The 25,787-nt window shown below is 35.9% G+C and overlaps 1 protein-coding gene and 1 non-coding gene across 4 annotated transcripts in view; both read left to right on the top strand.

Moving 5' to 3' along the window:
- LOC117205540 (conserved oligomeric Golgi complex subunit 1) overlaps positions 1 to 25,787 on the top strand; it is a 113,256-nt gene that overhangs the window by 25,304 nt on the left and 62,165 nt on the right. Inside the window, exons 1-3 of one of the 3 annotated variants that reach the window (XM_033444042.1) lie at positions 21,129 to 21,239; positions 21,314 to 21,351; positions 21,498 to 21,652. The gene's annotated coding sequence lies outside the window, so the exon portion shown is untranslated. Of the gene's footprint in view, positions 1 to 21,105; positions 21,240 to 21,313; positions 21,352 to 21,497; positions 21,653 to 25,787 lie in introns of those variants that run through there. The other 2 variants (XM_033444043.1, XM_033444044.1) reach the window with 2 other exon arrangements.
- Trnah-gug lies at positions 10,944 to 11,015 on the top strand. The gene has a single exon. It is a non-coding gene; the product is annotated as a tRNA-His (tRNA).

Raw genomic sequence — 25,787 nt, 5'->3', positions numbered from 1 at the left:
AAGAATAATTCAACCAGATCGCTACCATAGCCAATCCGATGAATCCACTATGCCTTGAATTGTATTCTATTAAAATCCCGTTTCATTGGAACACCAATCTCCGCCAAACAAGTATAATTCGTTGTTAAAGCGATAACTCACGTCGTCCGTAAGTTCATCTTTCCATGGCGTTGAAGTAACTCGGACACGAGCATATTTGAAAAAGAAGAGTTGGACAGGCTCGATGGTAAAGCTAATCAAATTCAATTTCCACCTGGGCAATGCCACTTTTTCTCTCGTCGTTCACAACGAACGTCAGAAAAATCCATTTCTTCCGAAGACCAACAAGTTCATTGATTCTCAGCAATTGGCCATAATCAAACTCGTTAAACTTTTTCAAAGTGTATAGTAGTACCCTCGGTTAGATGCCGTTCAGTCCCTCGAGAGATCGTTAAAACGTGGTCGGTCGTACGTACGCCTGTGTGTGTGTGTCGCGAGTAGCTTACAGGCGTGGCGTCGCGCATCGAAAAAGATGAGAGGGCTAATAAAGGCTTAGAAATAGATGGTCAGCCTTCGGCGATCGAGCGGATTTACGACGCCTCGTGTATCATTATCATATTCCACGTAGCTAGCCGCGAGATCGCGTCGCGTAATAGAAGGTATCGTGCGATTCGCCGATAATTCATACGGCGATCGTAATGCTCGTCCAGCGGCGCTATTTCATCCGATTAATTATTTATTCAATCGTATAGTCGATATCGCGTGATGAATTGAATGTTACCCCCTTTTTAAATGAACAGCTGTCACTCGTGAGAAATAATTCGCTGTTATCGCGCAGAATTCTGTTTCGGCAGGAGGAGGAACGTGGATATACCTACGCTGCAATTTTATATCGAGATTTTCCGATTTTTTGGTCAGACGTTAGATAGACATGACAAATGGAAGAGGAGGCGGACAAGAAAAATGATCATAGTGGAAGCGTATAAAGAAGACTTCAGAGGTGATCGTACTCGGTGCACGAGGACAGTATAAATAATAGTGTTAATATCGCGCACGATAATATCGATGAAGCGACTGTGAATAATAGGCTTCGTACCACAGATGATAATGCTTGCCGGACGACTATGAATGATAGGGTTAATGTTACAAATGGTTATACCTACGAAGTGTTATAAACAACGTTATTAATAGTACAAATGGCACGTATCTAGGAAATGTTGGGTTTGGAGTGATTGGGATTTGGTTTGACCAGTACTTTCTTATCTATTTCATGGAATATTTTATTATGGAATATGAAGAGCATGTTTTGTTATGGAACAGATAATTAAATACCAATTGCCATTGCCATTGCCATTGACAATTGGTCACTGAAGAAAATGAAAACTTAATTCATGAAAGTGGACTGAGAATTAATTTGATTAATTCTAATTTCGTTACAAAATTACTCTTCATTAAGATCAAGGAAATTTTACTATACTTTTATTTTTGTATTGTAATACCTATAAAGTATCTACGTATTCATTTTTCGATTTATTTATAACGATACATTATATAACAAGAACAAGGATATTCGAGAATGTGAGAAAAAATGTACATACACGCGTTTATAAAATAACGCCAGATGGAAGGTTCCTGCGGCTGGTTACTTCTGGTTTCATATTGCAACGCGTGGATATTTTCGGAGGCTGTGCTCCTTGTCGTCGCACAAGACCGAAAGAAAGGGGTTGTGAAAGGGGAACAGTCTAATTTGTACCTTCTAACATAGAGAGGGTCCGGGAAAACGGCGGCTCTCTTTCATAAATAAAAAAAAAATCCCATCTAGAGATTGAAACTTTATTTTTAACTTTGAGTATCTCACAGTTATTAAGGAGTACATAATTCAACAGCTTTATACCTCGTATAATGGCCAACCTTTAATAATCCTGTTTACATTTTCCTATTTTTAGCGTTGCTCTAACGCTATTAACCTTTCTTTGTCCTCTCTTGTAGTTTAGTTTTTCATGTTTACGCTATTTTATTGTATATTCAACGTTACATTAAGACACCGTATTGCATTATAATTTGTATACTTTTCTTTTCTATACAATTCCCTGTAATGTCCTTGATTTTAATACGCGTTAATACAGAAAAACGTACGGTCTGTTTAAATAACAACATGGTATTGAAAAATGGATAGGGTAAGAATTTGTAAACTGTGAACTGTGAACTGCGAAGAATGTGTAAACAGCAGACATAATTCAATCTACAATTGGAGTTATCAATAATTGTATTATCAGAGCTATCGATAAAATAGCAGCTATCGACGTGAGTAAATTCTAAATTCCATTCTTTTATTCCTCTACATATGTATAAAAATATGAAATTCTATGAATATCCGCAGTTTACTTATATGCGTATTTCAAATTGCTATTTCAGTCTTGCAAAACGTACAGGCTTCGTGTTAAGTACGAGATATGTTAAGCTTGTTGGTTGGAAAGGTAAACCATGAGCCGCAGCCAAAGAGAAATCTAACTGGAAATTCGTCGTATCCCGGAAGGCAAGGATTATGGAAAATAAATAAAAAGCAAAGTACAACCTTCGAGTAATAACAGAATATACAAATTGTACAAAATATAGCGGGCCACGCTGTACGTAAAAGGCCAATCGTCGAATATCGACATCTCGGCAGACACGTTTGCATCCATTGTGCCTTGAAGCATCGAGGCTCTGATATATCGAGACCAGATATCTGCGTCGTTTTTAAGTCGCTAATTTATTCAAGCAGCGAGGACAACCGATACAAGGATATCCGAGCTCATTCAAACAGCTAATCCGCGATCCTGCTGTCACCTGGCCGACCAATTAGAGGTTGAATTTACTGCAACGCCGAAAGGGTAGAACGTTGGAGGATATCGAGAGACAGCAAGTGCCATACTTTATCATTTTATTACGTTATGCCAAGAGTGAAACTCGATATCTCGACACCGAATCGTCAACTTTGAGACGTGTCTTCGCGCTGATATTAAACTTATGAAAATACGAACTCATGAGAAATTGAGATATTCGAGACTTCGCAAGGATAAAATTAGTCGAGCGGCTGTGGCTGGAAATTGTAAAATTGCTTTAATGCGAATGCAACTGGTTGCTGTTTTCCACTTAGATGTATACGGTGATTTTCAAACGGGGAGCAACGGTGTGTATAAGACGTTTCAGAACCGAAATCAACGAGTTGCTGTGCCAACTACGTACCTAGCGAGCGTGTAAATTGCGAATGGTCGAGGTTTTTTATTTATACGGTGGTCTTCAAACAGAAGGCGGCAGCCTTCAAGCCACAAAGATTTGAGTTAGATAATTCGGAATTTAAGGAATTGTTGCGCTAATTGTATATTTTGTGAGTAAATGGTCGGTGGTTTTCAAATAGAAAGCGGCAGTGTCTGTAAGATGTTTTGGAAGTTAAGGAACTGTTTGCAGTAAATATATATATTTTGTGGTCGGTGGTTCTCAGACGGAAAGCTACAATATGTATAGAATGTTAAAGAATTGAAAAATTTGCCGAGCTAACTATGTATCTTGCGGGTAAATGGTTGGTGTTTTTCATTTATATGTCGGTTCTCAGGCAGCGAGAGAGCGTGTAGGATGTTCCAGAATCGATAAAGCTGCTGCAATAATTTGTTGCAAAGTTACAGAAACTAGTTCAAGATCAAACACAATCACTTTTCCAAACGTACTATAATTTCATATATCTGCAATGATAAACCATGCAATTTTCTAATATACCTTTCTTTCTGTATAAATACAATTTGAGTATTGGAGCTACTTGTATCGCTGTACATCTTCAATTGTGGGTTAATTAGGTAGAAGATGGTACAAGATAATGAGGGAAAGAATTCTTGTCTGATGAAGCTACAGTAGCTACTTAGTCGTAAAAGCACTTTATTTATATATTATGCAGAACATTTTCAAGCGTCTCGTTAGCGCTGTAAAGAGACACAGCTGTCGTGATTATGCTGGTAAAATTAGAAACAGATCTGGAAATGTGTATAGAACTTACAAAATATTTACTAGAAGCATATACTTGGCAAATATCACCAGAGTTGGAGCAATCGATTATTTGCTATATGAATAAACCACTACATTTAGTGAGTCGATCTTCAGTTCTGATTGTATAATATGTTTAAAACTATCGTCCTATTGATACAGTAGTTACAGTGTTTATGCTAATTTTTCGCTAAGTGTATGTTTGCAATGTCTTGTGACTTCTATATACATTTTCGGATTGGTTGCAAATTTTACCGATATAATCATGACAGCCGTGTCTCTTTACAGCGCTAACGAAATTTCAAAAAGTGTCGTGCAACGCACGAAATATATTCGTAAAAATGTAATATAAGGATATTTCTATCAATCATTACACATACAAAATCTTGCTCGTTAATAACATGCTTAATCTACACTATCGAGTAGAAATTCTGAAACACCCAGTATACCAGAGAAGACAACATTTTAAAGAGAGTGTCGCGGAATATAACCGTGAAACGTTCGGATAAATAAAGGATCTAAGCGCCTGAACGTAACCAAGCTCGAATTGGCCAATTAAACTTTCTGATGCGCGTCTCACGCACGAATACCGCGTGTATCAAATAGATGCGATTCGACGCGACGAACGTGAAGCTTTAATTACGTTATAACGTCAGGTTATCGTGTCCCAGAAATATCGTTCCCGTGGAAAATCCATAAATACGTTTAACGATTTCCCATTGATCGGTGGTAGCCTAACTCGCGGAGGAGCAGACATGATCGATCGTGCGATTAATATATCGCATCACGAGCTTGTTACGTAGATCTGCGGTATCGGCGGATTGCTGGATTGCTGGTCGATTAAATTGCTGCGTATCCGTGAAATGGCGATATTCACGCCGATATCGCGCAATCTCACGATACTCACGCGTAAATGGCACTGTTCGCATAAACGGGCAGGGATAATAAATCGGATAGAGGAACAGCGATTGTGAAATTTAGTGGAACGTTATTAGAGACGTTGCAATGAGATATACGTAACTGTGGCCAGAAATTGCGAGAAATTTATTATACGTGAACTTTCACCATTAAATCCTGCAAATTCTTTGAAAATAGAACGACCAATGTATAAATTAGAGAATTAAGAACTTGTATAGTTGACAGGAATGGTATATAGTGGGATTAGGAATATCTCCTCGTCGAAACGTTATCTCGATCATTAAATTGATTATCCTTGAATCCTTATCGTCATTTTCGTACTTGGTATTTTATTTTCCTACTTGATACTATCCTAATGATACTCGATTATTTATTTTCTAAATATGCCTGATGCGTCGTGCTTTACGAATCGATCACGCGAGAACATTTAGTGAGAAAAATACTTTTCAATGCAAAGCTCGCGCCTAATAATCTTCTAAATTGAATATCTTCCCAAAGTTCGTAAAATAATCCCGGAAGTGTCTAGTATTTTATAGCGAAAAGATTAAAAAATAGCGAAATAGTATTATATAGTAAAGGCATTATAATATTGCAAGATATTATCACTGTATAATATATGTATTTATCCAGCATAGTAATTTGAAGAATCCCATACGTGTTCCTTATTCTCACCACTCGAATGGATAATTTCGCTCGTCAATGAACGTCCATCAATGAATGGATCTTCTTAAAGAGCTGAATAGAGCTTGGCTAGCTGGCACCGATGCCAGGTATTGTTTGTAGCTGGAAAGATTTCGCTTCGGACGGCGTTTCTTTTTTTTCTTCTTCTTCTTGTTCTTCCAACCCGCTGCCGCTGCGGTAATTTGCCGCCAACCACTCGTCTGTATCGAACCTAAAAGTGCAAGTGCTATGGGCACACGCCCACAATCTTAAGTACCTGGCATTGGCGCTAGCTAGCCAGGACCTATTCAACTCTTTAAGATCTATTCTACAGAATTCCAACAATATATTGCACACCTCGCCGGCAGGCGTCTAGAATTTTATTTCAGCGCTCGGCTTATAAAAATTCATGGACTGTAAATTTCAGTATTTGCTCTGGTCAAATAGAAGTCAGTTCGTTCAAATAAAATAACAGGTAATCCTATTACTTGTTATACGTTTTATTCGACTGATTTGATTCGCTCTGATCAGGTATTACTTGAAAACCATCTATTTACATTTCCACACAAAGTGAATCTTTTTCTCTGTTGCTTCCAAAATAAGAATAACAAATTAGTCGATATATTTCGTTGCTTCAAATCGTTACTTTTTCAAATAGAACATACCCAAGCACAAAGTGAATCTTTTTCTCTGTTGTTTTCAAAATAACAAATTAGTCGATATATTTAATTGCTTCAAATCGTTACTTTTTCAAATAGAATATGCCCAAGCCTGTCGTCTATTTATACGAAACACTCGGTTTCATAATTTCCCACATTCAGCCCATTCCCTTGGGTCTCCGCCTCGCTTGTACGTCGCTGATATTCCATGAATTTTGTGTCCTGCAACAGCCCTGGGGATATAGAGGATGTCTTGAAAACGTCAAGCGTTTTTCCTACGATTTCGATAAGCTTTTTAACAGGTGGCCGGTGCAAGGCAACCCGAGGGAAGCTTTCGCGAGCCTCAGCGATCCCAAACAGCCGCACACCTCTGACTACGGTACCTTGTCCTTGTACTCAGCGCTATTAACGTCTCAAGCATCGTCTCGGATGAATAAATAGTCGGTAGATGGTGTGCCGCTATCTAGTATCTCGAAAAGATATAAGATCTCGGCGGATCGATATTTCAAAGTCAGAAGAAATCGATTGAATTTAACATCGTCTTGTTGTTTTTAATGTTGTTAATCGCTGTTGATATTGGTGTTGGCTAGAACGAAGCGAAATGCTTTAAGTTCGATAGCGTTATCAAATTGAGGCGTCTCGAATTTTACAGGGATACAACTATACGAGTGCGTGGTCTATATCGCGGTATCTGAAATTCTGATAGGTAATTGACAGCCGGATATCTTGGCTAATATATTTTACATCTTTATATTGGAGAATTTTCAGAATGGCGACGGAGCCTATTTAAATGCCGATACATCGATAACGCAGGTTCGTACCTGTGTTTTAATTGCGCGTATATTTCAAATGCCTGATATTGTAAACACTCGATCGATTTGATATGGTATCTTCGAAGTGCGAAGTAAATGCTTAATTAAAGTATTTCCAGCATGTATATAGCTTCGATTTTAGCTGCATGTAACGCCTTAGATCGTTGCTTCTTCGAATATTTCAAGGTTTAATAATTGCAAATATTAAAACAGCGAAATGTATCCAATTCCTGTGTGCGTGTTTACAAATATATATTTGATTACGTTGAATGAAATATCTCTGTGTACCTGGCATGGCGAATATTCCAATACTCCACTACTCATTGACCACATGATCGAAGTACATTTGCAAATCCATTAATATCCTGATACGCAGTACGATATATCCAAAGCAGTAGTATCAAAGCAGACTATATAAATATTTAATAAATATTTAACGCTCTTCTGTGAAATATTCTTCCACTAAACAGACTGAAAGAGAAGATATTTCTGATTAAACGTTACCAAGTTCTATAACAATTTGGATAAAACAAATTCTGGACAACACGCAGCTTCTAATTCCCCAGGCTATTTTTAAAACAATGAAAAAGAATTTTCTTAAGGTCTTGGAAAAATTTGTAACGCATCGAAAATCTTATTTAACTTTAAAAAAGTTCATCATTATTTCGAAGAAAACACCGTTATTTACGATATTTTATTTCTTACACGCTGTTGTATATCCATACTCTTCAACCTGTAATAATAATTTCCTCTTCTTTTCTATTCGTTTTTTACGACCAACTGTTTACGACCAACCGCACAACGGAATTATAACAATAACGTAATGAATAAACCACAAGAAAACGATGCACTGAAGCATCGTTGTACCTGCATTACCAACCAATTTGTTTTCTGCCTAATCGGCGTATCTAACGTGCGACGTTCCCTGTAAATGCGGCGACGAAACGCCACGCCGCGAACTTAAGATCGGTATCGCTCGCAGCGCAATGTTCAGAAGGTGAAGGTTAACGCGATTTAACGAGCGGCCGTCACCTCTTCTGCGTGCCTTTCCTCTATCTGCCGCGAAATGCACTGGAAAAACACGCTTATCGCGTTGCTCACGTATCAGTGCTTCGCTAACGACCGACCGGCATGTATTTTCACGCTTAAATACGATCCAATTATATACATACTTGCGCAATGGGATTTTCATTGACAGATTAAAACAAAACTAGCATCGGCTGGCTGAAAATAATTTTTGTTTTTTATTCCAAAAATTTCTCTCTTTATTCCAAAATTATTTGCAATTCTGCATTGATTAACTTTTGTTCAAGTAATTTGTCTTACCTATATCTTTGAAGACTATTTTTTATTACCATTTAGTGCATCATAGCGCTACGAAAATACGTTGAATATATTTTACGATATTATTTAACATCAAACGATAGTAAATGCAAACGAAGACTTCAATAAATCAAACGAACTGGATACTATCGATATGAAATTTTCTTGAAATTGTCGTTGTAATCTTGAATTATTATGCAACGATGTTATTTTTTCATATTATAATAGTCGCTATACTAATAACACTAGCACACTGGAATTAATGAAAACTTGTGTCTTGTATTATTTTCATCAACGAAGAAGTGAAAAAAGAAAGGAAGATGGCCTATCGCGTAAATAATTTTACAATTTTTCTCATTTCGAAATATTTGTTAAATTTCAAAGTTACATTGAGAAAGTATAATGAAGTTGCCATACCATCTAGAAATCGATTTAAACTGTCAGAAGCGTAGAACTGGTGGTAATGGGAACAGAGAAACAGTGTTTCGGGGATGACAATCTGATCTTCTGAGGATCACACGTGGTATTAGCGTGTCAGAAGCTAACTGGGATTTGCTTGTTACACGCGTTTCCGGGGTGTTTCCGTGGCATCAGATTTTCCGTTATGACGCTCTTTATCTTTTCCGTCCACGTGGCAAGGAAACGTGACCGGGTTTCCGCATCGCGTTTTCGACAGGAAGACACGTTGATCCCGCGGAAGGGTTTCTACCTTTTACCAATTAACAGGTTAAACAAAGTGTTGGTCGCACGTGCGTGTAGTGGTTGGTTCCTGTTTTGTAATTCTGTAGCTAATAATATACACGGTGACGAAGAAATATGTCTACGCTACAAGATCTCGTGTAAAGAATACGATCTTTTTATTGAATTTTTAATAAAATACGTCTTTGTTAAGTTTAATGAGAGGATATTGAGATTTCGATGCTTGGAAATTTTATGAACGAAGAGAATCGACATCTTTTAAATGAAAGAAATTGAAAATTTATATGAGACTAGAAAATTTGTAGAAAAGCAGTTTGGCAATTTGGGAAGAGCTCGGGAATCTTTGAAAAATGTTCATAAATTCAAGGAAAAGAGGATTTTGATAACTCAGGAATTCTGCAACTTTGTAAAGAAGAGAAATAAAATTGCAAACTCTTCTATTTGCTAAAAGAAATGTTTAAAATTAAGAAGGGAAGAATTTAATAAACAAGAATGACAAGAAATGTTATGAAAGAGAACCAGTGATATATAATAAAGAATAACGAGCAAATTAATAAATGTTTATTAATTTGAATATCGAATAAACGATATGGCAATAGCTATTATGCTATTATATCCTAATTTATTAACACTAGAATCTCCATAATTGGAAACTTCGTTTATCACAACATTTATCTTATTCCAGTTATTGATCAGCAAATGACAATTTGGTGGATTCAAGATCCCTCTCCATGTTAGCATTTGCATAAGACCTTAATTACTTTTTCGTCAATTAATTCATTATAATTCACGTAATGGCAGCGAGGTTCTAATTAACCAAGGGAAACTTGACCTGTTTCAGGCGGCTGTTTACTTGCACAATATTTACCATTGGTTATTTTTGTACACAGCATTTTATAATCATAAATTTCACAAATGTGAATCAAATTTAAGAATTAAGAAATATTAGTTCTGATATATTTGTTTAGTGTACATTACCTGTATTAACACAAAATAAAGAATTTTTCACGTTGCGCTTACGTTATAATATTATTTTGGATAATAAATAATCCGAAAAATTCTGTGAAGGGCTGCTAATATTCGTACAAATGAGCTGCGTTCTCGTTATCTAACGATTATCGTCTCTGCACTCTATCTAGTCGAGTGCGTGCAGATAAGAGATTAATAAGCTACTCGCTATATTACAGTAATTTTACATTGCATTAATTTCCAAACGATATTTTCAACATTTTATAAAGTTTCATCAATCGATACCGTTGCAGTTGCTTACAAAATAATTATAACATTAGCGCAATGTAAGAAATTCTTTAGTCTGTTGATACAGGTAATATATTGGGTTGGCAACTAAGTGATTGCGGATTTTATCATTACCACCTAATGAAAAAACCCGCAATCACTTAGTTGCCAACCCAATAAATCAAAGAAATATGTAAGAGGTTAATTCTTCAATTTGATTCACATTTTGCGGAATTTATGATTATAAAATGCTGTGTACAAATTCGCTCTTAATACAAAAATAATAATTGCAAATGTTGCATTATGATACCGGTTAATGAAAAATGTATTAATAATATTCGGATCACAAGGGATCGCATAAATATTTGACGATAATAAATGTTAGTCTTAACGTGAAAACGATATTACGTTCCTTTCATAATAATCTCATTGTGTCTCTAGAATTCATAAATCATAAATGTACGTACATATATATGCATATAATTTGATTAATATAATTACAGCCAGTTTGAATTATAGATGAATGAATTAATCACAATTGTATCAGAGTAGAAAGATCTTCACGGTTGATGGACCAACTTGGTCATTGCTGGTAGTTATCATCGACCTTCCAGAATGTTCCAGACATAATACTCCAATAGCCGTGATCGTCTAGTGGTTAGGACCCTACGTTGTGGCCGTAGTAACCCAGGTTCGAATCCTGGTCACGGCAATGTGCCAAGGCACATTGTCACGGTGGAGGTTTATTTTTTTTTCTTTTTTATTTAATTTTCTCAAAAGTTTTCTTAGCTCGGTATTAACAAAAATAAAAATTTTCGATAGAATTACGATTCTCTTGTTGATTTGCTCGTGACAGTTCGTAAATTGGTGACCAATGAAGTAATTGACTGGAATTTGTATTAGCAAAGGAAATATATTTTACTATTACTGTAATTTGCATATTATTGTTCTAAATGTGTTAGAACATTGAAAGATCATGATAAAATTTTTTTCAAAAATAATTCTATGAATTTGAATGCTCTGAAATTTTTCGTCGAGCAAAGGATGATAAGATTTCTTACTGGGGATTTCCAAATAAAATTGAATCCTGAATTATTTTAAAATTCATATGATAATATAATTAATATTTGTCGTATGAATGTCACTCAGATCAATCTGGAATAGTCCTACATCTGATATAACTCGTAGAAATATGTGACATAAGCGAACGATAACGATACAAGTTTTCTATTATATTCGTTTTTTGTAACGAGTGCAGCTCGATGGACTAGTTAAATTAAGAGAAAGAAAAAGTTCTGTCTAACGCGTATCCAGATATTTCATCAAAGTAATTTCATACAATACTCAAAATTGAAGTTTTATTTATAGAAGAATTGTTTCATCAAAATTCTATTGAAGAGGTAAAATCAATTCAAATGTATTTACTTATAATTTATTCTTCTGCTTATGCATAGAACTTGTGGAAAAGTAGTCGAAGTAACAATGCTCATACATAAATACAGCAACATTTTTTAAACAACATTGAATATTGTACGTGATAGTTTCTAATGACGTTGCAAATATTTCTATACATTTAATTATTCGGACATGATAAACGTTTGTACAGAACCTCAATTTCATGCTCCATTATCGCTAATTTTTTTTGCATCTAATTACTATAAACAAACAAATGTGAACGAGGAAAATCTATTTTATAGACTCGAATAATAATCGACTAAAAATCTCTACTGCCATTAATTCGATTAAACTCACACCAGAAGATGCAAAGATTTACGAGATTTCAAATTATTAATCGACTAAAATTTCGTGAATATCGTAGCTTGTTAAACGTAAGAAAACGTGGCGTTTGCAACAGTAAAACTCCGGTTCAAGGAACTTCCCCGCGGATCAACAGGAAGTCCCTCGTTCGATCTTTACACGACTTCGCCAGCACGCTAAACCACAACGTGACAGGTCCAGTGGAACGTGTAGCGCGTTGCGGTAGGTCCTTGTCACGAGAACGATAAATCTCACGAGTCCAATATTCGCCACGAGAAACGTTCTCCGCCTGTTTCGCGGAACCATAATGAAAATTCCATGTAACTCAGATTCCAATACATACGAGTACATCTGTGCCCTATGTCGCAATCTGCTGGCAATAAATTCATTTAAATATCATAGAACGTTTCTGATAATACTAGCTGGAATTTCGACTGGAATTTCATTGCAGTTTTTACCATAATATTTAGACGCCGGTTACATCGTGAATCGTAAATAACCACGGAAAAGAAACTTCTCGGAACTTGGTTAAAAGAATGAGCTCGTGTGGATATCTTTCTGTTTCGTAAGGCTGTTCGAAAGTTTTCGGGAAATAGAAGGAAGTTGGAATGTACAGCGCTGTAGGAGACGAATGCATAAAATTCGCAAGCTGTTTGAAGAAGGAGAATTGAAAGTTGGACAGGATCGTGAAAAAGCATCGAAGGTCTCCGGAGACATTGAAGCAGACGCAAGTTCAGGATTTGAGAGTTTTACGAATTGAAAATGCCAGCAGTTTGAAAATTGAACGAAAGATGAGGATCGACAATCTTACATTGCTTCATCATATTTCTCGATGATAATTTATTTGGCCTTTAACCCTTTAAATACGGCTGTTATAAAAAGCCAGTGAATTGAGATTCTCGTAAATTACAACTGCGGCCGAAAGGCGATAGTTCGAAGAAATTATCGACCATTCTGTTTTATGATTACTCTGCTGTATCAATAGTTATAATTTTGTATTTATCCTGCACTTTCTTTCCGCGAGACGAATATTTCTATTTCTGTGTAACCGCTTCTCACAAATAGGTTCACTTCAATTATATTGATAATGATATTGTATTTTTCATCTTTTCTGCATTTAGAGGAAATAACTTATGAAAATGTGCCGCTTAATAGATTAATTTATAAACAAACATATGATCAAGATATCTAGGATTCTGAAACAATTCTAATACTCAAGAGGGAAACGCGTTATTAAGTAAATTATTAACACAAAAATCTTGCAGACACGGAAATTTATCTCGAATCTTTCAAACACAAAACATAGGATCCTGCAAGAAAAATTCTAAATATATCTGCTACGTTGTCGATCGATGCCATCGTTCAACGCGTGCAATATGAACGCTAAAGTACCGTGTTGGTTGGCACAGTTCCATCGTGTTCGTTCCCGTGGCCAACATACGTTATTATCCTCGTGCAGCTCGATTTTCAATCTTGTCGCACGCACACCGCATTATGCCGCGATATTTCTGGTACCCCTAACACCTTCGTGCCCCAAAACTGTTGCGATAAAGGAGCATAAATCACTCCTCGCCTGTTTTAGTACTCGTTTTCTATTTTCAGAATGGTCGAGACACAACCACGTTCGATTTTAACCGATATTAAAACCGCCAACTCTCAAACGTTAACGTTTAAAATAAACTTGTCGATGGATAGATACGTTACGTTTATGGGATATAATAGAAAAATAAATTTATCCTCGGTAAATCAATTTTTCTTTCCTGTTAGCGAACAACTATGAATTACGTGGGATTATAGAAGTTGGATATTTATTTATGTTTGGTAGAATTTTCAATCTGTATTTCCTAAATTTGATTGTCGTATCATAATCTTCCAAATTTTGACATTAGTTTTTACCTTCTCTCGAGTAAAATTCAGCTCAAAAGAAGGTTAGGTCTTCCCCAAATTTCGTTCACGTGTCAACCTTACGAAGCTCCCATGCTAATTAGATCACGCAGCTGTACTCGAGTCCTCGTCGATATTATACAAAAATACGACGCTAAATCAAGGAAACAAAAATCCGAAAATTAAAAAGGAAAAATACGAAAGAGAACATACCGGGGATATAATTCGAACACCGTCGTAAAAGAGTAGAAGAATGAAAGAGTGGGGGGCGTACCGAGAGTGGTTTGAAAATTAATGGCGGTGCAGCTCGAAAATTATCGCGAGCATTAATTACGATATTTACGAGACGAGGCGTCCGGTGTAGCTATCGTTTGTTTATTAATAACCTCGATAAATAAGTATCATGAAGCAATTATAAGTCGGCTGGACCGCCAGGAGCGACGTTCACGTACACTCGTGCAAACATGCTTCTATTTGTGAGGTTAGGTTTGGTTAGAGTGGGGGCGAACGTCGCGGAAAAAAGGGGGCGAAGAAAGTGATTCGATGAGAGTAGAGGAAGACTGCCGGCCGATTTATTGGCTCGCGTGTTGGAGGGCAACGGGTGGTGCTTGTTAAGCCGGCTTTACAGCGGCACGACCGCGGCCAGATACCTTTATCATCGACTATAAATTTCGGCAGCGCCCCGATAGAAAGGGTCCGCGCGTTTGTAATTGGCAATAATTCACGGGTAGGAACAGCCGCGAGAAACGAGCCTGTCGATTCACGATCCACCGTCGAGATCATCGCGCACTGTACCTACGCATGTACAACCGTATAGTTGCGATACAGCCGTTAAAGGGAACGAATTCTGCCTCGTCTTATTCTTCTTTGTCCCTCCTCTTCTTCTTTTTCGCGATCTGTACAAATTGAGACGTTTGTACGGCACACCGTTTCGAGATGTGCTCTGGGTATCTTGGGTGTTGTATCTTGGAAGCTGGAATCTTAGGTTAGAAAGGAGGCAAGGAGAGAAACAAAAGTTGTTGGAGAATGATGGGTTCAAGACTGTGTGATTGCAGGGGATTGGACGTGCAGATTACATTCCTTTTCGGTACATAATGCGAGGAGAATTGGAAGCTTGGCGTCCCGGGGAATTCTTGTCTGTGGCGGCGCTAGTGTCCTACGTATCATATTACGTATGATGACGTATTTTCATCGGAGCAAATGCACGTGATGTCTTTTAAATTGCTTCTTCTTGCCGCATAATTTGAGGTGCATCTTAGATATTGCGATTGCATTGTATTCTTTAATTGTTTCTTTAAATTTAGTTAAATTAAAGGGCAATGAACGTGGTAATTATGCTCCTTTCGGATGCATAATGTCAGCAGATTTGGAACATTAAATGGCCGACGAGTTCTAGTCCGTGGTGGCGCTAGTGTCGTTTGGCGTATGTACAATTCTATAGAATGCAGTGTATTTTGATCGAGTTACATTCTTTAAAGATTGCGCCAAGAGATTGTACTGAATAGACAAAAGAATCGAATATCTTTGCAGGAATATTACAAATGGACAAATTCGTGCCCAGAATAAATAAGATCAAAAAGAAGAGGGATTATCGATCTGACAATATCTGTTTCCATATAATCTCGTTGTATATCTACAAAATTCATCCATACAAATCGAGGTAACTCGAAACTATTCAACTTTCTCCTCTATCATTCGGCTGCAATCAGACGTGAAATATAATGCATCCAGCTACGCAATCGGCTGTACACTTTTTAGCACGGTCATTCAACAAACATAAATACACCATGTCTAATACATCTAATCCAGTTTCCAACGTCTAGTGACAAGAAAATAAGATACTACAAGACGCCGCGATTACACGCAACTACAAGCAACACGCCTGTAACGAAACCGTATAAAACCGTATATATACCTCCTTTTCCTCATTTTTCCCGCAGACAGTACAAGTTCTAAATTGCAAGCTGCAGATGCTATAAATTCATCTCGATGTCTTTGGCTTATATAGTTCTTACCATCGTCATCGTTTTCCATTAAAAAAAAAAAAAAAAAAAGAGAGAGAGAGAAAAGCGGCTGGTCAGTTTTGGCGCGAAACGCCGAGTAATTCAAACGCAATTATCCGATCGTGAGGCGATTATCGATCGCAAGTCGATTAGGAGGCCATGGTAATTGCAGATAAGCATCCTTTTATTACTGATGGTCAAGACAAAAGTAACGTATTATTATAAGTAACTTTAGAGTCACAAAGAGCGTACTGCGGAAAATTGCTGGAATTTATCAGCCGAGCAGACGGCGAACAGAACTTGTCGCAGAATATCTTTATGGCTCAATCAGCGTTTGCAAATCGTTCGTAAATCATGGTTTCTTATGGCGGGCAGGGAAATAAAGGTGCGTTTTTCCGTCGTCGACGAGATGAGTTATCGCGCGCGCATGCTAGGGAAAATTTAAACGTGCGCTCGAGGGCGTTCAAGCCGATTTAATGGAGGGCACGGACGACAGAATTATTACTGGTGGGTAGAATGGCTTGGACAGAAGGTCGAAGGAAATTGAGGGGTTCGATAGTGAGATCGATCGATGTGCAGTCTAAATTGACGTTTATTTAATGGATACTAATCCAGTAAAGCTCTAGGTGGCCGTGTAGTTTGTATTTATGAACGTGCATGAAGGTAAGAACAATTTCATACAGTGCGTTTACGCTGCATTTCCATTTATTATCTGTAACCTGACCTCATTGCCTGAAAAGAGTTCACGAAGCTGTTATTACACGGTTCGCTCGGGTTAGTCACGTTACTCGAATTTTACTTCAAGTAATTTGAGATCTACTTTAAATACTGCTCTTCATTTGAAATATCGTTTCGAGATTCAAGCGAAATCGAGCTTCTTTCAACTGTTCCCTCATGGTCGTAGTATCGTTCATGCTGTTGTTGCTAAAATAAACTAAGTGAACTAGGAGAACTTTGTGTTCAATCGTACCGGGAGCATTACACTTCAGCAGGGAAGAGTTTCTTTCTTCTCTTCTGTAGCTACTTATTTTAGCCGAATGTCAGATTCCAATTATATCAAACAATTTTTTCTGACATCATATTTCCTTGTCTCAATGAACCATGCTTTTGTAATATTGTCTTTTTAATCATCTCTGCCATTGTTACACATATTTGAACATGCAGCATTTCTTGAAATTCTAGTTTAAGTTATCCATTACTTGAGACTAGGTTGCTTGAACTCAAACAACTTCAACTTAGGTAGCTTAAATTGCACGCGTGTGAACACAAACTTTAGATCAAGCAATCAAACCTGAAGAAAGCACCAGAGTAACAAAGATATTCATTTTATAAATATAATCAGGTTTCTTATTACGTGATTCTTCGAACATTATTAATGTTGTGTAACGTAAGTCAGCAATTTTTCCGAAAGATGATTCATGAGATTAATATTCAATTTCAAATTACTTATCTAAATTTAAAGACCATACAAGTTTAATACTGTTGCAAAGCGAATCATTCGCTTTTATCGATCTCAATATATCATTCGAGCCATATCGTTCCGGCTGTAATAAAAGCCGCTTGAATAGATCGATAGTCATCTATCGACCGTTTTATCTCGCTCGACATACCTTCTAACGAGGGTTAAAAAATACGAGACCGACGCTTGTCCGGACGAAAGTCATAGGATTAGAAAGCCGTATTATTTATGCAGAAATTTCACGCGTTTCTGCCCCCGATTTGCGGTTAATCGTCCAAGAATGCGTTGCGTATCCTGTCGTAAAGGAAGACCGTGGCCTCGTCCTTCACGCCCACCGCAGCTTTCATTCCTTGTCCTTCTTTTGTGATACCACGGCATAAGTGCTGCTTCGAAAATTCTAAAACGTTCCAGATTTCAAGGGATTTCAAGTTTTATCAAAAGTTTAGAATGTTAAAATTTCAAGTTGTCGGATTGTAGAATTTTCGAACCTTCAAATCTAAATTTCCAGATTTCGCGGTTGCAGAAATCTAAATTTCCGAAGTTCCAAACTTCCGAATCTTTCAATATTTTAATTTCCAAAGCGCTTAATTAAAATTTTCTAGTTCCAGCGTTCTCCAAGTTTCAAATAAAAATCTCCAAATTTCTCAGTCCCGAGAGATCCTTACACTCGCAGATTTTTAAATTCCGAGATATTCGGTATTTCCTATTTCCAAATTTCCAATTGTTCACATTTAGAAAAACGAGAAGCTTGAAAAATTATTTCACAAAACACCGTGTATTTCTAACTATTTTAATAGATAGATTCTTTTCCCTGCGTACTCCTGCAAAGGCAAGGAGCAGACGTTCGATGCGTCACGAGCCAATAATTTGTGTCCCCCTATGGGTGTCATCCTGTTTTTACCCTTTCGAATTTACCCCGGCGGAGGCTTCATCCACTCATCTTGTGTCGTTCGTCCCGACGTTTTTTCCCCCGATCGTCTAGGAGGCTAGAAGCGTCACGTGCCGCTCGAGAATCTGGAAGAACCGGATGCATTCGCGGTGATGGCGCGTAAAAGATTCATTTCTTCCTCGCTTCGTATCCACGTGGAAAGAGAAGAGACTCTCGGTCTTCTATTTTCATCTGTACCCTCGATTGTCGAACTACGCTAGCGCGTTGTTACACTTCCATCGTTCATACCCCTCTCTTTTTTTTCTTTTTTTTTTTTTTAAATTGCTTATTCATTTCGTCATGTTACCAGCATTTTATAACTAGTTTTTTTGATATTTTATAGCGGAGTTTGAAGAAATATCAATTTCGTGGAAGCGATCATTCACGTAGATTGTTTTCTTTCTTTTCGATGTGTTATTTCTTTGGCTCTTTCTGTTTTCCCTTCCATTTCCTCTTTCTTTTTTTTTCTTTTTTAACTTAGGTGCTTGTTCAGGTGTGCGCTTATGATGAGTCCGGTTCTTGCATTTCACTTGCTGGTGGATAGCTTGGATTTGTTTGGCTTATTTGATTTACCATGATTGATGGCGTAATTGAAGCAGGAAGAATGTGGCTATTTAATTGGTATAAATGTTTGCGAAAGGGGACCATATAATATGTATTTATGTAGTTAGATCATTCCGATTAAAATAATTAATTTATGAAGTACATATTACGCTATATTATATCATAATTTAGTAATAAAAGTCAGTAAAGACCAATAATAAAATTCAGTTCGTGAGAACGACTTCAATATATCTGTCCAATTTCTTACTTTACTGGTTATCCATATCTTATTTTCTACATTTACTTATCGCGCCTGTGTATCTCGTCCTGGCAACGCAACAACATGCAGCCACTGCAATTTAATAACAAAAATTAGAAACCAGTACACCACCCTACAACCGTTTCATAAATTATCACTTTTACTAATTTCCATATGAATAGAAGACCACGCGTCGTCCCAATGCTTTTTCCAGTAAAACAGAGATACAGCTACAAGCGAGGTATAACGTGAGAATTTGTGTTACATGTTCTGAAGTACAAACCGTTAGAAACATCAGATTTTCTTATCCCCTTCGCGTAAAGATGAATTTAAAACAATAATCGTAGGAATTACTTAATAATAGATTCAATTCAATTATCGACTTTAATTACACATAAAAAGATCCTTTATTGTAATATTTCCATACAAACATCCTCATACATGTATTAGTATACATGAGATACAAATCTTTCAAATTCAAATTCATTGATTAAAAATGCTGGTACAATTACATACAAACACTTATGTAATGTGTAAATTATATATAAATATAATTAACATTCTCCACTTCAGAAAATATAATTGTATTCTGTGTTGCGAAAGCCTTATCTTTCATTATATCCTCTGCTTATCTTGTAAACTTTATTTGACCAAGAGAGAGAATTGAATTAGCACGCGAAAATATGCGTAAGATTGCGTACGTTTAATGTGCATAGTATACGGTATGTTCGCTGTTAATAAAAATTAATTATAACATACAATTAAAATTTTCCACTAAGAGACATAGTTGCATTCTGTATTACAAATTAAACGTATCATAGAAGCATCATCTTTCGTTATATTCTATGTGTATTCATGAATCTATTTAGTAAACTTTATTTGAGAGCTATAGTATCGAAATTTAGTATACCGATTTTTGAAAAATATTGAAATATTTATTACAATCTGTTTCTCTGACATTCCCGATTTTACTGTGTCAAAGACCAGTCTAAATTGTCATGTCCACATTCAATTCAGTTTCAAACGTCCCCATGTCTATCTCATACCAAAACTTGTCTTGTCTTGCAGTAGTATCACCGGGCTATTTCAAACTCAATCTTAAAAATTACCATTTATAACGTTGACAGAACTAGCTATATATTAATATAAATTGAACCTATGAGAATCAATAAAACCGATATACATATGTACCAAGAGCTAATGTTAAGAAATTATCTGATGCTGATAGACTTGTGACATGATAATGACTGCCGAAATATTAATAATTTTCTTTATTATGAAAACGTAATTGATGGCGCGGCTATAGATTTGGTTCATGATTTTGAAACGCGTTAACTGTGTGAAGAAAGCAGGAGTAAGGTCTAACTGTTCTAACAATTCTAAACTCTTATCTAAACTTCTGTTTAATGTCGAAGAAAGAATATCCTATCTGTACTTTGCATTACTTATTTTCTACAGCTATTTCAATCTTTTTATCAATGCATGACTCAACTTGAATACTATGTAAAGTTTTCATTTTAATAACTAACTCTTATCATTAATTATATTAAATAATTACTGGATTTATTTTGCAATTATATTTAATTATGCAACAAATATATTTAGTTTGTAGCTAATATTTCAAAAATTATAAAAGTAATTCTTTTTCATTTTTGAATGATAATTTCAATTAATAAATATTAGTACTATATTTTGCAGAAGATATGTTTAAAATTTTACTTTAAATATTTAAAAATTAAAATCCATAAATATCTCAAATTGTTTACGGTGAACATAGCTAATTTTAAAATTACACTCATTTGACCGAGAGAGAAAATTAAATTAGCGCGCGAAAGTATACATAAAAGTATGTATATACATAAGGACGCTTTGCTTATCGGAAATCGACCGAGTCCTGTTCGTGTCGGCTCGTGCCATCTCTCCCCTCCCTCTCCCCACCCTATAGCGACGCGAACCTGTTGCGCAGGGGTTTATTCTTCTGCCGAAAATCATTGCGTTAGGATGTATTACCACGTTGGAAGTATGTCATATTCATTAATTACGTAGTAATTCAATTTCGACTTTGCAACCATTTCTACGCTACGATTAACTTCATTTCCTTAGTACGTATATGTTTAATCGTTCCTTTAACTATTATTATCGTAAAGTCAAGTAGTTATTCGATATATTGTTATAGTTTTTCCGTTGGTGTTGCATCGGTGGCCATATTTGAAGGTTAGAGTCACCGCCAATTATAAGTGCCTTGTACAACGAGCTTTTGAATTCGATTATTGTTTTATTTTTATATAATTGATTTTAATAATTGCTAATTATTGGTTTATCGTAAATTTGCTTTAAACTGTTGGTTTTGTTTTGTGCAGATTGTCGGCTGGTTGCATGGGTGAAATTGAGAGAATAGGAGTTTGCAATATGGACGTCGCAGGTGATCTATGATCGATAAAGCAAATTTGTGGAGGCCAGTAGAGACGCCATTGATGATTTACAGTCAACCCGTTAACATTTCACGCAGGATTTGGTAATGTTTGCATTTTGATGATATGTATAACACAGATAGACGTTTAGTAGTTCTAGTTTTTAACTGTTCTATCTACACTATATAGTTTTGTAAATTGAGAGAACTGTATTTAAAATTCATGAAGCTCGATACCTACTCGATATGTAGTAGCAGAAAAAGACTGAATATTTTTTCTTTCTTAGTAGAGTTTTCATAATATTATCATGAATTCGTATTCCGTATACCAATGAGGCATGGTTGAATTGGTTAATTATATTTTTATGAAAATGAAGTTAGAACAGTTAAGTAAGACGACGGTATGCATACGTTTATATCCACTTTTTATTGATTCATTGTCAAATTATAATATTAGTACGTATCTACCTACTAATCTAACTTATCTAAGTTGCTATTTAATTTATTTCTATACAAATAGATTGGTAATTAACGTATGCATAATTAAGAGTGATATTTAAGTAAATAAAGAAGTATAAAGTAGATAAGTAGAAAATAGATACGTAATTAAGTAGATAAAATAACATAATTCTTTATGAGAGATATTTCACTTTCTTAATTTATTTTAAATATCAGTTATACTAAATTTTTATTCTAATGAGGAAATAATATTTACAATCTTTATGTTATAAATAAATGAAATAAAGTCTCATACAGAGTTATACAAGTAGTTAAAAATTTAATTTGAACTTTGAATTTGAAAATTTATTTAATTAATGAATAAATGAATAAATTAATCGTTTTACATGATTAATTTAATCATTTTTCCTAGTGATTAAATCAATCACTTTGTATAGTAATTAAGTTAATCATTTTGCGAACATACATCAAAAGGAGAATTTGTTTCTAAATTGATGTTTGAAATTAAACATTAATTTTTGCTCATAAATGGACAATCATCATTTGATATACAATTATTAATTGCATCAATGTGATAAAGTTTGATGTATACTTATTTTTAATTATATCACCGTGTCATGGTTATGAATTATACAATATGTGCAGCAAGTAATCTGAGCTGGTTACTTGCGATCGTGATTACGCAGTTAGGTAGCTAAATGATTTATAAGGTTACAAATTAAAATTTATTAGAATGTAATTTTCTTAATTGAATATTCATGGTAATTCTTAACTCAATGATTGGTAATTTAATCGTAAAAAGAAAAGAGGATCGGATTAATATACATCTATCTGCTTTTCAAGATCGTGTATCCTAATTAGCTTAAAGTTATTGTTTGTAAGAAAATATTCATGATATATCATAGGATTATCGTACATTTGCTTGCTTGAACTTTGACAGGTTCTAAAACGCAAAGCTTCGTGAACTAGAGTTTTAAAGCTTTCAAAGTTAAATGTTAAAATATAGGAAGATACATTTTGAAGTTTCTCCAAGCTGGGAGAGCTCAACCTTCAAGAATGAAACTTCAAGGCTTCGAAATCTGCATTTTAACATTACAAGGCCCGAAGAAATGACCGGTCCCAAAATTTAATTTAAAATTGTACATTCATTGTTACTTCTTTTGTTCATACAACTTTGTGTTAATTCTTATATTATCCGATTAATCAGTTTCTCAATTTTTGTTAATATAAGAATTTACATAAAGTTAGACGAACAAAAGAAATAACAATGAATGTACGATTTAAAATCAAATTTTGAAATCGAGCCTGGTAACGTTTTAGTGTTAAACCTGTGAAAACTAAATGGGGAAGGAAATTGCAAAAGGTGAGTCGTAGAACTTCAAACATTCAGACTTTAATCATCAGAACGAAATGCATTGCGTGTCAGGTCTAACCTTGCGTGTCAAGTGGAAGCAGGAAGTGTCGTCGTCGTCTACATGAACTAATCCTGTATAACTACTATCCGGGTACCATCTAAAATCTAGAAGACCCTAGGAGTCCGCAAACAGTTGCCAACGATAACGATAAAGTTATCTATGTTTCCTGAATACAAATGAGCGTATTATGTAAATCTACTTTCCATCGAAACATCCGAATCGAAGTTTTATTAGAGAAAAATGAATGTGGGAGCTGGTACGTTGCAAGTGTACATGGGTGGGAATTAAGATAAAAACGCTATTAAAGGGTACAAGACGCTTCAAACTTACGTATGCAAATGGTAATTGTTATTAGAAAGAGGGGCGTAGTTTCTGAAATTGCTCGGATTAAGTTGTAACGTTTTTTCAAATGGCCATTGATACAGACATCGGAGTATCTATTTATTTGAACGATGTGTATAAGTTTCTTTTATTTAGGATTTTATGTACTTATATGTACCCTTCGTTACCGATAAGGATTCTTTTATTTTCTTAGAAAGTTAGACTCGCTTCTTACTTGCACCTGCCACGCTATATGTATGTCTGATACGAGTTTTCTATGTAATTTAAGGGCGTTCGTTATTCCTGTAATGATGTTTGATATTTATAGTTTCTGCAGTTAGAAGATTCTATAAACTGCCTTTATGTTCTTCTTTTACTTTTCCCTGTTCTTAGTTATTTTCTGGAAAAATTGTACATATCTTGATTTCACGGAGTGAGACTGCTATTGCTAATTAGTTTCTTGCGATTCACGGGATGGAATGTTATTCGATATTGTAGTATACGATCACTGCAATATTTTATATCTTCGTTATAGCCTCTCAACCACCTTCGAAACCAATTATATTTATTTATATAATATTAATCGTCGCATCAAATAAATTATACGTATTACAGATACATATACAGTACACCAAACAACATAAAAATTGGTTTTTTAATTTATTCACTTCTTCAAGATTCTAAGTCTTAAACTTGACCTGCCCTCCTGAAAGAACCAAAGAACGCATTTTGGTTCATGAAAAACCATAGAATCTAATCTTAGCATCTTAATCTCTACCTAATCCAACCTCGTATATCAATTCATACATATACAGGGTGTCTCACCTAACGCCGCCACCTCAGATACTCTCATATTTGTGGCGATACAGAAAAGTGTTCCAGACAAAAGTTGTACGGTACCTGTGCTTTTGTCCATTCGATCTTGCAAAGGTCTTGCAACGTCCATTAAAAGTGACATTAAGATTTGTAAATTTTAAAGTTTCTTTCTCCACAGTGGATAATACAAAACAGACGTGAGTTTGTAGTGTTTCGAAAACGTCTGAATATCAGTTACGAGAATATGTAATAAAGAATGGACGTATTGATTAAACCACCTTTACAGGACGTTTTAAAATTATCGACAGGTCGAATAGATAAAAAAGCACAGTACGTCCACCTCGATACCGCACAAGCATCGTCGCAGATAGACAGTAATCAAAGGTGGCAGAGCCAGGTGAGACACCCTGTTTATTATCCCGTACTATTTATCTTTTCTTACAATTTTCTAAATCACCCTATATAACTTCAAAAGCAAGCTTCGCCCGCCTCATCCCACGAATCATACACACTTCATAAACCATTTTTCTTGAAAGTAGACCTGCAACTCTTCAGAACCTTAAGACGTCCCTGTTATTTAAAAATCCCGCCTTCGTTCGCATTAACGCGAGAAGCGGTTTTATTAAAAAGAAATCACAAGGCGTGTGTATGGCGAGGCTTCTCGAGGTCGAACAACGTTATCTAACGAGATAAACGCCAATCCAATAAACATTGTAGAAAGAGCAGAAACGGCTTAGCTGTCCGTCGAGAGGGGAGCGTGCAATTATACGAATGCTTATTAAAACGCAGCCGCTTTATCGCCGCTAATTTCACGTGAAACGGGCAGAAAATTGAGTTTCTTGGTTTCTGCGAGGCATGTGCTGGTGAAATAAGAGGACAGAGCCAGCGGGAAATGCCGGTTCCGAAAAATAAACGACGAGGCTCAAAGATGGAATACACGACAGTAGGTGGTGCAAAGAGAGCAAACCGAAGGATTCAGAGCTGGTTGTGGTTTAATGACCTCTGCTATCCTCTTTTTTCTCGCGTATCTCGTATGAGATAATGCGATGCACATGCTTACGGAACATTTATTTATTTTTTTTTCGCAAAATTGAACATCGGAGACGATTCGTATTTGCGAGAGACTTGCTCATTTTTGGTGCTTCGTGGATTGAACCTGTTGCGCTTGTTCGATCGAGAGGATGAATTTTTGGGAGAGAAGAGAGTTAATTTCGATGGGAATTGGAATC

Source organism: Bombus bifarius, unplaced genomic scaffold (assembly GCF_011952205.1).
Source record: "Bombus bifarius isolate JDL3187 unplaced genomic scaffold, Bbif_JDL3187 scf7180000007992, whole genome shotgun sequence".
Lineage (NCBI taxonomy): Eukaryota > Metazoa > Arthropoda > Insecta > Hymenoptera > Apidae > Bombus > Bombus bifarius.
The sequence above is the reverse complement of the archived record's forward strand: the minus strand, read 5'-3'. Positions and strand labels throughout refer to the sequence as shown.